Source organism: Pogonomyrmex barbatus, unplaced genomic scaffold (assembly GCF_055798465.1).
Source record: "Pogonomyrmex barbatus isolate J1 unplaced genomic scaffold, ASM5579846v1 scaffold4, whole genome shotgun sequence".
Classification (NCBI taxonomy): domain Eukaryota; kingdom Metazoa; phylum Arthropoda; class Insecta; order Hymenoptera; family Formicidae; genus Pogonomyrmex; species Pogonomyrmex barbatus.
The window spans coordinates 2,287,472-2,303,578 of NW_028297138.1; the positions used below are offsets into that span (position 1 = coordinate 2,287,472).

A 16,107-nucleotide genomic window follows, 5' to 3' on the forward strand; every position below is an offset into this window, starting at 1 on the left:
TGTTTATATCGCCTTGCTATCTTATCCTATTTGTTTATCTCACCTCGTCTTTCTTCACTACCCCCTCCCCGCGGCTCAGTTCAAAGGATCGCCGCCTCGGACTTCCCCCTCCCCTCTTCCTCGCGCCGTCCGTTGCCCCCCGCACACCCGCACCCCCTCAACGCTTCTGAGTTAGAACCCGCCTAGTATACCTACTAGCAATCATGACTGGAAATCATGGATTTTCATAAATGCCATAAGAGACATAGATAGTGTCATAATGTATCAAGGCTAATATTTAAAGTAATTTGATTTTTAGCAGTTGTCATATTGGTTTTTAAAATATAGAACAACTTTCTGATTAAGACTCCGAGTGAGTAGTGTGCCGCAACCATACTGGAATCATGATGTTATAGGCGAGAAGTGACACAGTAAAACTTATTTACACGTAATTTGAAAATAAAGAAATATGTGATTAAAACGAAACTTGAGATGATTTTAAGACACTTGTGAAAATGGACAACTGCTATCCTCTGCCTTCCTGATAGTTAATAAATAGTTATAAAAGGCATGTGAAATGAGACTTGTTCAGACAGAAAACATACGGTTTGATAGTTTGTTGAAAGAAGTGAAAAATATTTCTTCAAATAAAAAAATTCAAAGGTAACTTTAGCTGCTTAAAGTTTCACAAATTAGGTCACATTTACGCGATTAAGCACATAATAACGAATTTAGCTTATTCATTTTGAAGCGTACGAACTTGCTTCTGCCAAAATAAAACTGCGAATCTTCAGACGAATGACCATTAACAGTAAGATCTTTTCTAAAGTCATGAAGGGGAAAACTAATCGCGCACGCATGCACGCACGCACGCACGCACGCGCGCGCGAACACACACACACACACACACACACACACACACACGTTATCCCATGGGAATGTGTTGAAACTGAACAATTAGTTCTCCCTTTCATGACTTTAGAAAAGATCTTACTGTTAATGATCATTCGCCTGAAGATTCGCAGTTTTATTTTGGCAGAAGCAAGTTCGTACGCTTCAAAATGAATAAGCTAACAACGGAAGAAAAAGTCTACCTTAGCGAGTGCTTCTTTTCTAGATAAAAAGTGTATAGCAGTGGTTAGATGGGGTTTCATATAAAATATGGAATACATAAAATTATGAGCGAAAGCACTGAAAAGGTTAGGATTTATTATTTAAACTTATGCGTTATGTCACTCCATTTGTTGGCACTAAATCTCCCTTTATGTAATTTTTGTGTTTAACAGAGCTATCAATAATTTTGTGCAATATGGATCTATCCAAGACCATAAATATGATGTGCCAAATATTTGCCTTCTATATCTATAACTGTAGAAGAAAATATTGAAGAAATTAAGAGTTATTTTGAACAAAATCCAAATGCTTCCATTTGCAAAGCTGTCTCTTCGCTGTCTTCAAATATCAAAAACAACGTTACACAAGATTTTACAAACATTTTAAAGATTTTAAAACATTTCCTGAAAATGCATCCGTATAAAATAACATTTCATCAAGTGCTAACCGAACGCGCTGTGACGAAACGTGTAGAATTTTGCAATACGATAAATGGAATGTTCGAAGATGGAGAACTTAATGAAGAATTAATTTACTCGGATGATACACATTTCTGGCTAAAAGATTATGTAAATAAGCAAAATTATCGATTTTGGGGTCGGAAAATCCCAATGTTTCTCTGGCTAAATCTTTACATCCACAAAAAATAACGGCAATGTGCTGCGATCTCAGTAAAAGGAATTTATCTGCAATTCTTCGAATCAACAATCACTGATGAAAAGTTACAAGATTGCAGTTTCTCAAATAAAAATTCACGCAAAAAAAAGAGGCGTGAGCAGAAGGTTTCATGCAGCATGGAACAATACCACACTAAACTCAGGAGGTCTTCGAAACAATCCATAAAATTTATGACAACGAGTCATCGGTCTGAGATATATCAAATTTGATCAGAAGAGGAGTCTAGAATGGCCACCGTATTCACTGGTATTCACTTAAATCCATGTGATTTCTTTCTTTTGTCTTTTCAATAATTGAATATATTCAAAAATGACAGCTGGTTAGTTTCAACATATTTCCATGGAATCCTGTATATATACATACATACATATATTATAACGATCTGTCCTCGCCGTGCGGTGCCGGGCGATTTCGGGCGGACGTGCTCGTCGGTTTGCCGGGTACGGTAGTTAACAGAATTTGTGCGAAAATATTGGATAAATAATTGTTTATTTAGATTAGTAATATATACAGATAGTATATGTATGTACAGAGGAAGAAATTCGCGTTGCGCGCTATTGATATATGTTACAGCTTTGCTTCATTGTGTTTCGCAGTGCGCGTGAGGTGTGCGGTGTGCGCTCGGAACGCGAGGTGCGTGAGTCGGGGCGAATGATTGGTTCGCGACGAAGCCTAACGGTCGCGTAAGCGTGCGATTGGTTGAGCGGCGGTTCGTCTGTTGGGCTCGTAGAGTAATCGTTGTTGCCACATGAGCGATGTGCTTTCAAATGTCAGGAGTGAGAATGCTCGCTTCTGACTTTTAATTTTACACGAGAGACAAATATGCTCGTCAGGGATTAAGAATGCTCTGTCCCATTTGCTTGTGTTGTTGGAGGAGGCGTTGAGACTGAGAGCGTTCTATTTCAGAGAAAGGAGAGTATACTTGACGGAGAATACTCGATTTTGTCGCCAAAAGGAAGATACTAGCATCGAATATGCTCGGCAGAGATCAAGAATGCCGAACCCGGTTACTGGTATCAGTCGGAGATGGAGACAGATTGGATGATCGGATCGGTTTAGTCTCTTTATCGGGAATCAGTCAGAGTTTATATACTCCTCGCTGTCGGCTATTTTGCGGGTCGCAAAATATTTCGGGTTGTCGGCGGTGTTTTCGGCGCGCGCGTGGCGGACTATCGGTATATATATATATATATATATAACCGTTGCACGTGAAAACATGCGTGTATATATATATATATATATATATATATATATATATATATATATACGCATATTTTCACGTGCAACGGTTGGCGCGTTCGGTGCGCATCGGCTATTTTCAGGCGTGGAGCTCGAACGCACTTACAGTTAGAATGGTGCGCGGAAAGCGTTACAATATATATATATATATATATATATATATATATATATACCGATAATCCGCTTCCGCTCGCACCGATATATATATATATATATATATATATATATATATATATATATATATATATATAGCGCCGTCAAAAAGAGGCAAGGAAGGGTTACACGCACATAGCTGTGATGTCCAGTGCATGCTACAGCGAAACCAAAGGCGAAGTCGAGCACTGGACGCGGTTATTCCCATGTCACTTCATGAACGCACACAAAAACAGAATTGTCACGAATCCGCACAAGGCTTCCGGTTGGCTACGGGTCTCGTCCCTCACCCACTGGTAGAAGGGCGGAGCGAGGAAAGAAATAGCATTTGGTAATAGGAGAGTCACAGGACAACCGTATCGACATGATCGACGAACGAATACGATGATATACATATTGTGACATATATTGTGACATGGTGTCGTGGGATCGCCCATGTTTGCTCCAATTATGAGAATTATTGGTTCCTACGTCCATTCGTTTGGAGGGAGAGGGCACGAGTAGAACTCGGAATAGCGCGAGCCACTTATATTTTTGCGTAGATTTCTTTGTTTTGTTTCCGTTTTTGTTATTGTTTCTAGCGAAATTGCCGAGGTGACGATTTGAGATGGGATGTTTTCCGATGACTAGCTTCGAGCAGATCAGAAAAGAATACCGCTAACGAACGTAGGGACAGGACAGGTCGTACCACTTTATTAAATTGCCCATGTTCACATACGAAGTTGCTTTAGTGATATATTTGCAGAAACTTTGAGGCTGACCACCATCAACGCAGGAACGAAAGAGCGACTGGAGGCGCCACTCCGCGCAAAGTTGCGAGGAGACCCCGAATTTGGAAAATCTAGCTAAAAATTTAGAGGGGAATAAAATATCAAGCCGGAAAAGAAAATTATCTTTTACCGGAGAAATCGATTTATTATGAAAGAATCCCCGCGGATCGCAAGCCAAGCTACGAGGAAGAAACCGCTCTTTTAAATTTCTCGTGGGGTTAAAGGAGATGTGGACCTTTAGAGCCTGCGTGTGAACAAAAGATTTATCGGCTGATCGCACTGCGGCGCTAATTTTCGAAAGAGGAGGGCAACGACCATGCCCTGTCGCAAAATTACGAGGAAATCACTTTCCGCTGAACAGTGTGACGATATGTGTGTGGAAGCAGGAGCTTAAAATAAAGAGGAGAGGACCAGAGGAGAGCGAGATGTCGTCATTTAATGAGGCGAACACTTACTATTTGTAAAATCGTCAATTTCGCCGAATATCGGAGAGATTGCACTAGTATAAATCACCGAGACTTCGCCAAGAGAAGCGTTTTCCCCATGATCGAGATATTTTCTTTATAATTATCGTTTCGTTTCTCGGTGGGCTGGCCAACGTGTCATTCTTCCCGACTCAATCTCCGAGTTTCAGTAACATTTTCTCTCGTATTCACCATCGCAGAAAGTCAACGATCTTGTTTCTTTGTTGCCGTTGCATAATATAGTACCGTAAAGACGGAATAACATTAGATTAATTTAAGTTGCCGTACGAAAGTGTGTTTGTCGAATTTGAGTGTACTAAGTGAGTTTGAATATCGTCGGGCAAAAGCACCAGAAGTTTAAAATTGTTATCGTGTATCGTTGTGTTGTTCGAATTGTACTCTCACGACGTGCTTATAAGATTTGAAATTCTATTCAACGTCAGTGTAATCTGAGATAATTCCATGTAACTATTCGAGTCGCGATTAAATATAATTTTGTTAAGTATTCCGATTGATTATTATTTACTCAAATTCCGTTTCTTTTTCCTTCTTTCTCGTACCCTGTCCCATGAATTCTTCCATCTACCGCATAAAGAACCGAGCTGCATTCGCGTCCGCGAGTCTTCGGTCAAATCGCGCAAGATAATTATTAAAATTTTGTGATTAAGTGACACGTGCTTGTCCACGTGCTCGTCCACTCCTGGCGTCCAACATTCCGTAAGCTGTGATCACAACGACTGGAGGACTCGGGGACCGGGATAAACCGCATTTAATAATAATAGGGGGGACATATTGGAGTCGTCACGAGAGTACGAGTACACGTACTTTTTGGAGTGCTAACTCTCTTAGACTGAAAAAGTGGTCAGCTACAAGATAAGTAAGTAGGAAGAGCCTAATAAGAAAAAGCAACGGTGATATGAACAGCAAAAAATGAACGTAGCAGTAGCGACAAAGAAAGAGAAAAAAAAGGACGAGAAAGTTCGCGGAAAGTTTAGAGATTAGATCATACGGAAGATTTGAAGAAAGAGATCTGACAGAAAAGAGACGGAAAGTCAATCGACGAAAAAGAAAAGGGAAGAAGAGAGAAGTAGAAGTATCTACAATTGTAGAATTCTTTAGACAGAGAATAGGGAATGTTGGATCAATGGATACAATAACTAAAAGAAAAAGAGAAGAAACAGATAAGCTGCAAATAGAAGAAGAGCAATTAGGAAAATTTAGAAAAGTGATAGGATCATCAGCACTTGATATAGAAGAAACGGAAGTAGACAACTTAGAAGAAAACAGGAAAATAGGAAATATGAAGGTTTTGATGGAATTCAGAGAGATATAGAGGGGTTAATAAAAGAAATAAAAGAACTCAAACAATGATGTATGAAGGAAGAGTATTGAGAGAGAAGAATTACAAAAATGGAAGAAAAATTAAGAAAAATGGCTAAGAAAGAGGGCGGGGATGACGCTTTGTGTGAGAAGATTAAGATATTAGAAATACAGAAGGAGGCTAGAGAAGAGAAAAGAGAAATAATATTGTAATAAACAGCTGAGAAATTCCAAAAAGAGATTCTTTGGAAATTGCAGTAAAAGAAATGATAAAGTTAAAGCTCTATATAGACGCTGAAATAGAAGAGGCATTCTGGACAAGAAGAGGAACAAACATGATTACGGCAAAGCTCAAAAAGAAAAGAGAATAGAAAAGATTAGTAATCGTAAAAAAGAGTAACCTAAAAGGGAAAAATATAATCATAGACAACGATTTAACTTGAGAGAAAGATAAATTCAAAGAGAAATCCGTCTAATCGCGGACGCGGAAAGAGCAAATGGTAAGAAAGTGAAAATTAGGTACAGAAGGTTACAAGTTAATGACAAAAAATTTGTATGGAAAAAAGAAGAAGGTTTAAGAGAGCTAAAAGAGAACTTCAAATTTTTGGAACAGGCAGAGCTCCGTGGGCCCATAAAAGATGGATCGAAGAGGAAGCGAAGACGGAGCGAAAAAAAGTTAGTGTGATCGCTCCCGTTGGCTCTGTGGCTACAGAGCTAACGGGAAAGTGGGCTGCATATAGAAAAGATAAGAAAAGAGAGCTGCGCACTCTATTAAGTAACAAAGAAACAGAAAGAAGAAAAAAAAGATCTTAAAGATAGGAAGCTCTTAAAGATAGGAAAATTAGAATAGGTTTTTGAAACGTTACTGGATTAAATAATAAAGATACACAATTCTGGGAATATATAAAAGAATTCGATATAATTGGAATACTGGAAACCTGGGTAGAAAGCGGGGAAAAGCGATGGAAAAGTTTGAAGGATTATCTGCCAGGAGAATTCAGGTGGCGCTGTCAATTTGCCAGAAGGGAAAAGAACAGAAAAAGAATTATGGGAGGTTTTGTCATCGAAGTAAGGAGGGAGATTGAGGAGGAGGAAGAGAATGATGACAAGATAAATTCAGAGGACATACAGTTAAGAAGAGTAATATTAGGTAAAGAAACTTGGAAGATTGCATACAATGGTAAACAATGGATAACAGCATACAATGATAAAGATATATTGGAGACTATGAAAAATATTAAGGCATCGATACCAGAGGAAAACGAAGGAAATCTTGATAAGAAGAGATATTAATGCAAGAATTGGAAAAGAAGAAACAATCATATGGAGAGACGACAGAGATGAAATAGGAAGAAAATCGAAAGACAAAATAATAAATACAGAGGGAAGAAATTTTTCGCAGAAATAGAAGAAAGAGATTGGGATATTGAAAGAAAATATTGAGGGAAACGTGGACGGAGAAGTAACATATATAGGTGCAAGAGGTTCATCAATAATTGATTACGCCTTAGCAAATACAGCGGCAAGAAAAAAGATCAATAGAATGATCGTCGATCGTCGAGAACCGAATTAGATCATCCATCTGTATATGTCTTTCTGCATTTCGAAAATGAAGACAAGTCGATGGAAAATTACTCTTGGAATTTGGTTCACGTACAGCAAAATTGGACAGAAGAAGGAATAAAAAACTTTAGAGAGAATTTGGAAAATATAAAATTTGAAAAAACAACGCTAGAAGAATCATTGAATGAACTAAATGAAGCAATAAAGTGATTGAAAAGAAAGAGATAATTATGAAGAGAGATAAAATAGGGAGAAAGGAAGAAAGGAGAAAGGAAATGGTGGAATAAAGAATGCTTGGAGATGAAAAGAGATTTAAGGAAAATACTCAGAAAACAAAGGAAAAATGCAGAAAATGCAGAAAAGGAAAAATGCAAATGAATGCAGTGTAGAAAAGTATAGGTGCAAAAGGCAACAATATCAGAAATTCTGTGAAGGAAAGAGAAGAGAAATATAGAAAGAAGGAAAAGAAAAAAATCAGAAATATCAGAACAGAAACGGAGGCTTGGAGATATATTAACATAGAAAGAAAGAGAAAGACAAACATATTAAAACAGAGAAAAATGGAGAATGCACTTTATGATTTTGCTTGAAGGAACTGAAGAAAGGACAATAGCTGAAGATAGAACAATCAGAGAATCAAGCACGGAAGAGGATATTACATCGTAAGTGGAAAGACAAATAAAGAGATAAAAGAAGAAGAGGGCGGCAGGAGAAGATGAAATAAAAAATGAGGCATGGCTTTATTGTTCAGGAAAAGCAAAACTTAAATTATTAGAAATTATTCAAAGGAGAGGAGCGAGTTTCCCGTAAAGTTGGAGGAAAGAGGTAATCATTCTTCTACATAAAAAAGATGATAAAAGTCAACCAGAAAATTATCGAGGAATTACTCTCTTTAATATTGCAAAATTTATGTTATGATAGTAGAGGAAAAACTGAAGAAAGAAAAAGAAGAGAGAGAAAGATTCTACAGAAACGCAAGCAGGATTCAGAGAAGGATGAGGTACGATGGACAACGTCTACATATTGAACTACGCGATAGAGAAAGAAATTAAAAAGGGAAATAAAGTATTTGCGTTTTTTGCAGACTTGAAAGCAGTATTTGACATAATTAATAGAAAGAAGTTATGGAGAAGAAAGGAATTAACCAATATTTAGTAAATAGACTAGAAGAAATCTATGAAGAAACATATTAAATATATTAATATATTTATAATAAATGGAGTACAAACAAAGGAATTTTGGACTGAATCAGGAGTAAGACAAAGGTACTCCCTAAGCCTTACATTGTTTATACAATTTAAATCGCGGATATTAAAGATGTCTTAAGAAAAGGACAAGCAGGAATAGGAATGGATAGAGAAAAAATATGGAGTTTAGCTTATGCAGATGATATTAGTAGTAAAGGATGCAGACGAAATGAGAGAAATGCTAAGAAACTTTGCTAAATTTTTTAAAAAAAGGGATCTAATTTTAAGTGTAGAAAGATGTTGACTTTTAAAAAGGGAGGAGGGAGGAAAAAAAAGGAACAGTGATTTTAGAACGAAATAGAGATAGAGGAAGTCGATCATTTTAAGTATTTAGTATATGTTGCAAAGGAATAACAACTCAGATAGGAATATAAGAGAAACAGTTAGAAATGCAATCAGCGCAATGAAGCAAGTCTAAGAAATAGAACAAAGAAAGTTTATGGGAGATTTTGGAAGAAGAATGTGCATGTTTAATCACTTGATAAAAAGTATTTTAATGTACGGAAGTATGAGGATGGAAAGAATTCATAGAAAGATGTCAGGATAAGTACATAAAATGATCATTATGACTAGAACACGCCGGAATATATAGTCAGAGAAGAAACGAAGACTCAGGCATTGAGAATTGATACGGGAAAAAGAGCATTAAAATTTGAAGAAAAAAATTATTTCACTTGCCGTAATAATTATCGCTCACGATCCGCTCCGAATCCAATCGAATATCGGACCGTGACAATATAAAAAGCCGTCCTCCGCTCTACCAACTTTATCAAATCAGATTCTTTAGATTAAGACTGGCTCCCACGAGCCGATTCGTGTTCCACTCTTAGAGACGGAGCAAAACTGAGGTCAGGATATCCCACCACCGCCACGAGATTCCCGGCAAAAGCTAAAGCTCTCTCATCCGATCTGACCACTACTTCCTGCAACCGAGAAAAACAACGAGGGAATGTTCCTCGCTCCGCCGGGATATCGGCATCAGGCAAACTCTGATCGAATAAAAGCCTAACACGAATCGCGTAAGGTGCCCATCTCGCAGAAAAAATCAAGTGCATCCGCGGCCCTCCATATTAATTCAGTCCAATTGGCCATTTTTGTACGCACCGTGAGACATATATATATATATATATATATATATATATATATATATATATCAGATATATATCTATCAGAACGCGATTTTTGTAATTATGGCCGCGAAATTTCAGTGTTTGTCTAGGTCATGCGTCGTCGCGAATGCGGTTGCCTAGCAACGACAGTTATAAATCATGCGCTTGTCGAAGTCGCATGCGCTGATTCGCGAATAGACGATGATACGCGATCTCGAGCTATACCCGAATCGATATTCCTCTATATATATATATATATATATATATATATATATATATATATATACAAAATATCGCGATATACAAAAATCGTGTTCCGATAGATACTGCACTCTGATGATCTCGCCGAAGTACGAACCCCCGGTCACAAGAATACACGCTCCGCATCGGTATACAAACTACCTTTTTACAAAAAGGTAAAAAAAGGGTATCAAGTATAATAAGATTTATTTAAATCACATTTCTTTAAGTATTCGAGTAGAAAATTTAATTACAAAGAATTAAAGAAGTAATAGTACAAAATGAAAAAAATTTAATTTAAATAAAAAATTTTTATGTGTAAAAAAACTTAGCTTATCGCGTTAAAAACTTAGCTTAGCGCTGCTAGTCATTACTTTTTTAAATAAACATTTCTCATTTTTACTTTATTTCAATCAAGGGGTCGCAACATGTTTTTTTACATAAAAATTTTTTTATTTAAATTAAATTTTTTTCATTTTGTGTTATTACTTCTTTAATTCTTTGTCATTAAATTTTCCATTCGATTCAAATATACATGTATTTAAAAATTCTTTACAGAAGGATATGCCAGAATATTATATATACATATATTGAGATAGAATGAAAGTTACTACCACTTGTGTTAGATACATATCATTTGAATTAAATTAGGTTAAACGCAATTTTATGATATCATAATTTTGAAAAAAAATTAAAGCTACTATCACTTGGGTTTTAGAATAATGGATTTTAGAATATTTCAATGAGAATACAAAGATATCATTGATTGATTTACATTTTTTAAAAGAAATTGTACATTTAACTTTCAAGGTAATGGGACTATAACTTGACGTCACTTTTTTATGTCAAATCTTTTATATAAATGATATACATATTACGGTTAAGTATTAGATACTATTTGAATTTAATAAAATTGTGATATAACACTTAGGTTTAAATAGGAAAACTAATTTAATTAGCATAATTTATAATTCGAAGCATAATATGTTACGAAATATATGTTTATATAAATATAAAAATCGGTACAAACAAATATAATGATGAAAATATAATTTATGCATTTCTTTCTAAATTAGAGAAAAAGAGAAAAAAGATAGAACAAATAAAAAGAATGAATGTGTTTTGTTATGTCCGGAGGACTTCACTTCTTCTCTTTCCGAAAAAGATAACGGCTGCTAATTAGAAAACGAAGCGCCTCGAATAATCTAGAAAAACCCTAAATAAATACACAAAAATTCTTCTCAAGATACGTCTCACTATCAAAAAATAATTCTTGCGATAGACAGCTTTGTCGGCACCGAAAAATTTATAACATACTAATAAAAATAAAAAATATTAACAAAATCAAATTCTTAACGGATAAGAAACGCGTCGGATCGTTCGAGAATGACACTCCCCAAATTGATGGGGAAACTAAGGAAAACGTCAATCAAGAAGAAACGATTAGCGGCCGTTGGCAGGCACACCAATAATTGAGGGTGTGGAATGGCGAGTGAAATTTTCACTAACTAATTCCATTCATTCGCTAGGAAATCCGGAAACATAAAAACAACCACAATTCACAGAACACCGCTCCCCTCCTTCCTCTATATTCGCAATTTTTCTAAACTATCATTCAACAAGCCAACGCGGAAATCCATCACACTCTTAGATATTCCCATCCTTCCGGAACCCTTTAAAAATCGCGACTTGGAGCGGATCTCTCTCTTCTCTCTTCTCATCGCTCCACGCCTTGACGGACGAGACCATCCAAGGTTCGCCAAATTTTTTTTTCTTAGTTAGAATCTGTGCGCGATACTTTCATTTTCATGTGATTCATGTGATCCACGATCCAGCCCAGGACCACACCTCTCGTCCATCATCAGCGCCCGCCACAACAAAAGTAAGTCCATTTTTATTATTCTTTCCCGCGATAGATTGGCTGTTTGGTTCGCGATCTTGACATAATTGTTTCCTTAAAACACTTCAACATTCCAAATTGGCAAGCCGCCGATTGACTCGGTGAAGCTGCCTCCCCCGATTCCTCAACATTCCAACCTGGCAAGCCGCCGATTGATTCGGTAAAGCTGCCTTATCACGATTCCTCAATTCTTTTACCACTCTCACCTCACACTTTCTCTGTCACCTAACTCTTATATTTACATAGTGAACCAAACCAACGAAAGCCATCCCGAATAAGCAAACGAAACGGGCATTGCGACACTGTCGGGAGAAGCTCAACAAACGGATTCGTCGCGAAACCAGACACGCCGAGGAACTCGTGGAGCGGTTAATCGAAATAGAACCGAGACTCTCTAATATCTCTTTAATAATACGCCACCCCCCTTCGCTCCGCGGCAGATTTCGAGAAACAATGCACTCCAGAGAACTTCGACGTGGAGAAGTTCTACGATCTCGTCCGTCAATTTCCTCGCTCTCCCATCCATCCACCACCGGGAGTTTTTTACATTAAAAGAAAATTTAAACCCGACAACCAGTTTTGAGATCAAATCTCAAAACACCAAGTTCACGATATTATCCCAACATTATACGTACATGTACATTTCCCGTGACCCTCTTCCTTGTTCTTGTGAAAGCTTTCCGTACCGCTCACCCTAATCCTCCGCCACACCTGCGTCTCGATCCCGTTGACATGCTCGCAATAACCAATTTTTTGCCCCAATTAGAACAATTAGGAATATAGATATCGAATTTTTTTTTATTTATATAAGTTGTTGTAACGTAAGGTTGTACCGAATTTTTCTATTATTTGAAGTTCTATGTATGAAAATTTTGTAAGCAGACCTTCCATATTCAAATGTACACTGTAATATTTGCGCCACTTTGTAAGATCGTAGAATTAATATATTGTATTTCTTTTTTTTTATTAAATCATAGTTAACTCGAATTCCGTCTCTATTTATTTACTAAAAAAACTTGACCCCGAACCGTTCACGGCTCCCTGAAGATCGCACGAGGTCCATCCTTGGTTAAAGAGATTCGGTTCTCTGACCTAAAACGGACCATCGATAGCGCTGGCGCAGGTAAGAGTTATAACGTCACCGACGCTGACCCGGTTCCTGTCCTCTTAGGGCGCGTTCGACTCGCGGATCGACCCCACGACGTCGATCTGTGAGAGCAACAACAGTTCCGTGCGTCCACCCGAGTTCTCCTCCTCCTGACCGAAGGTATTACCTTCCCTCTAGAACCTCGGACGTAACAGTTTATTATTTTTCTTATTCTAGATTACTGCTAATGTATCCGTTTCGATGCACGCGTATTTATCATTAGATCTTATCGACCCTGCGGATAAATCAGGCCGATAAGTCAGGGCCATCATTGTAGGATCGAGTGAATCATTGATGGACGGTGTACATTGGATCTACTTGGGCTCTGTAGCGCCTCTCGTGACAGAAATTGCAATCGTATATGGGCGAGGACGATAATGATGATGTTCCTTAAAGTAAAAATGTCCAAATCGAACTTAGCAATATCTCCACTCGTAGAGCACGTAGCAGAAAAATAAAAATATTTTCATTATGCAAGTCGAACTCAAGCTATCGATCAAACCTATTTACTTGATCAATTTAGCCGTTATTGAGATAATTTCGGATACTCGCCGATTCGTATAAAGTCACACGGTAGTATTCTCGATTGATTTGATACTTGAGACACTACCATCTCTCCTGATAATTAATATCAACCTTTAATTGTCATTTTTGTTTTATTATTTTTGTTATATCAGCATGATTATTCTGTGATTATATATTCTTTTATGTTATCTATTTTATTTTGTTACAATAAATTTCATCTATTGTTACATATAAACTAATCTCAAATAATTACTTGAATCCGTCCCCGCTGGCGAGCTACTCCGCGCTTAATAAATCACATCCGATTCGGACGGGGAAAACGAAACCCGTTTTAATTTTAATCGATATCAAGATATTTGATTATCGAATTGTTATAGAATCACTATATTATAAGTTTATTAAACTGAGTGGTATGTAGTTGGTGATATAATTATTTGAATTTATTTCATATAAAAATTTAGCAACCAAGATTCTGCTTGTCGAGAAATGATATGTTTCACGTTGTTGTTTATTAAAGAATTATATTATTGTTATGAATTGTAGTGAATTTTCTGGACTAGTATTAAATTATGTATTATTGTACTATTTTCTATGATATTATATTCCCTTTCAAAGCCGTAAGGCATGAAATAAATAAATATCTATCTATTTAATACTATTTGCGTTTTCTTTGCTGCTTTGTTGACATTTTTCATTGACGCCTAAGCTGAAGAAATCCAACTGTTTCTTTTTGATGCTGGCGTTAAGAAAGACATCATGTGATTGACTAAATGCTAGTGACAGATTGATAGTGAAATTTCACCTAAGAAATTAGGTCAATAAGCTGGCTAAACCAGCACCTCTTATGGCGAAAATTGCAACCGTAAAAGAAAAACGACGATGATGACGTTTCTTAAAGTAAAAATTTCCAAAACCGAACTTTGCATCACTATATCTCTGCTCGTAGGGCACGTAGAAATAAAAATAAAATAATTTTTATTATACAAATTGAATCCAAGCTATCGATTAAGCCTACTTTGATCGATTCATCCATTATTGAGATCTAATAATCTCGAGTACTCGCAACTCGCGTAAATATACACGGTAGTGTTTCGGTTGTTATACATGAGTTGATACCCGAGACACTATCGTGTCTCTTGATATGAAAAGAATATAAGGATTATAAGAGTATAAGGATCATTTTTGTAAAGGAATGATAGCTTGACAAAACAATGCAATATCAAAACATGATATGTAAAACAAAAAATAATTTATTTTGTTAATTTAATAATTAAGATTTATTTTATTGTCACTACTTTTTCTTTTTTTCTGTATGTTTCTGCTTTCTTTCTGTATTATTGTATTCACAAAACTGATTGATAGCACGGAACAATTTTGAACATCTTCGTCATAAAAAAACAATATCATTATGTTCAGAATCATTATGACTAGATATTGATTCTTCTACAGTAAATAATCATCCTATGAAAATCAAATGTGTATAATTATGTAGTACGATTAACGTATAATTGCGCAGTACGATTAAAGTCCTAGAGTAAATTTTTGATACATAACTTTTAAGATATCTGTTCATTGTTTCCAGCCATCTTTAATGATGTCAGAGGCAAGAAAATATATTGTGAAAATTGATCCAAATTGATCCAATATTGTGTTAATATATTTTCATTAAAGATACATTAGGCTGATATTACGCCAATGAATTGGTCAATATTATGCTATTAAGGTATAACACTGAAATTAGATTATTCACTATTTTTTAATAATACACTGATCTCTGATTAAGAGACACGGGTGGTGTCTTGCTGCCAAGTTCTCGCGCAGCGAAGTTTGCGTAGAACGGCGGCGAGACGCCCATGGCTCTATTTACGCGAGACCCCGGGAACTCGGTCTACATTTTCATTTCAGCAATGACTGCATCGATTAAGCTTTAACTACGCTTAATCGATAGCTGAGTATCAAAAAAAATCAGAAAAGTTTTTATTTTTTTTCTACGTGTTCTACAAACTGAGATATCGCGACGTAATCGTGACGTAAAGTTCAAATTGATAAATTTGAGAAACGTCCTGATCGTCGTCGACCGTGACTCTCTTTTTTCTGTCGCAAGAAGCGCTAATGAACTCTGTATGATAGCTCTTGCAGCGCTCATTTTTTTTATTTATGTCCTTCATGTGAAGTTGTACGTATTGATTAATAAAAAAGAAGATATAATGTGTGTCACATAGTAAATAATATTGTAATATATAATACATTGAAAAAATAGAATAAGAAATAGAAATAGAAATAGAAATAGAATTAGAATCAATTGTATTTTTTTTTATTACGTCTTGAAGCTGAATAAACATACACATCAATAAACATAAACATAAATAAACATAAAACATATAAAAATTAAACACGGATCAAAAGAGAGTATTTGATAGAGTTATTAGCACTATTAAATTAAATAAATAAGTATTAGTAGTGATACTAGGCCGATTCTAACCCAAGAGCGGGGTACGGGGTAACTCGGGGACGCGGGGGTAAAGGAGAGGGGGTAACTGGTAGGCACGGGGAAGGGGAATGCTTTGTCGATGATCCTTTGGAATGTACTTTTGAGGGGGAAGGGGGGAGGGGGTCTTTTTTTGTCTAGCAAGAGCTGCTAGAAAAGATTTTTTTTTGTA

At 36.4% G+C, this 16,107-nt stretch overlaps 1 protein-coding gene across 4 annotated transcripts in view; it reads right to left on the reverse strand.

Annotated features, from left to right (window-relative positions):
* Positions 1 to 16,107, reverse strand: part of LOC105423790 (transmembrane protein 114) — a 517,194-nt gene that overhangs the window by 241,332 nt on the left and 259,755 nt on the right. The window lies entirely within an intron of this gene.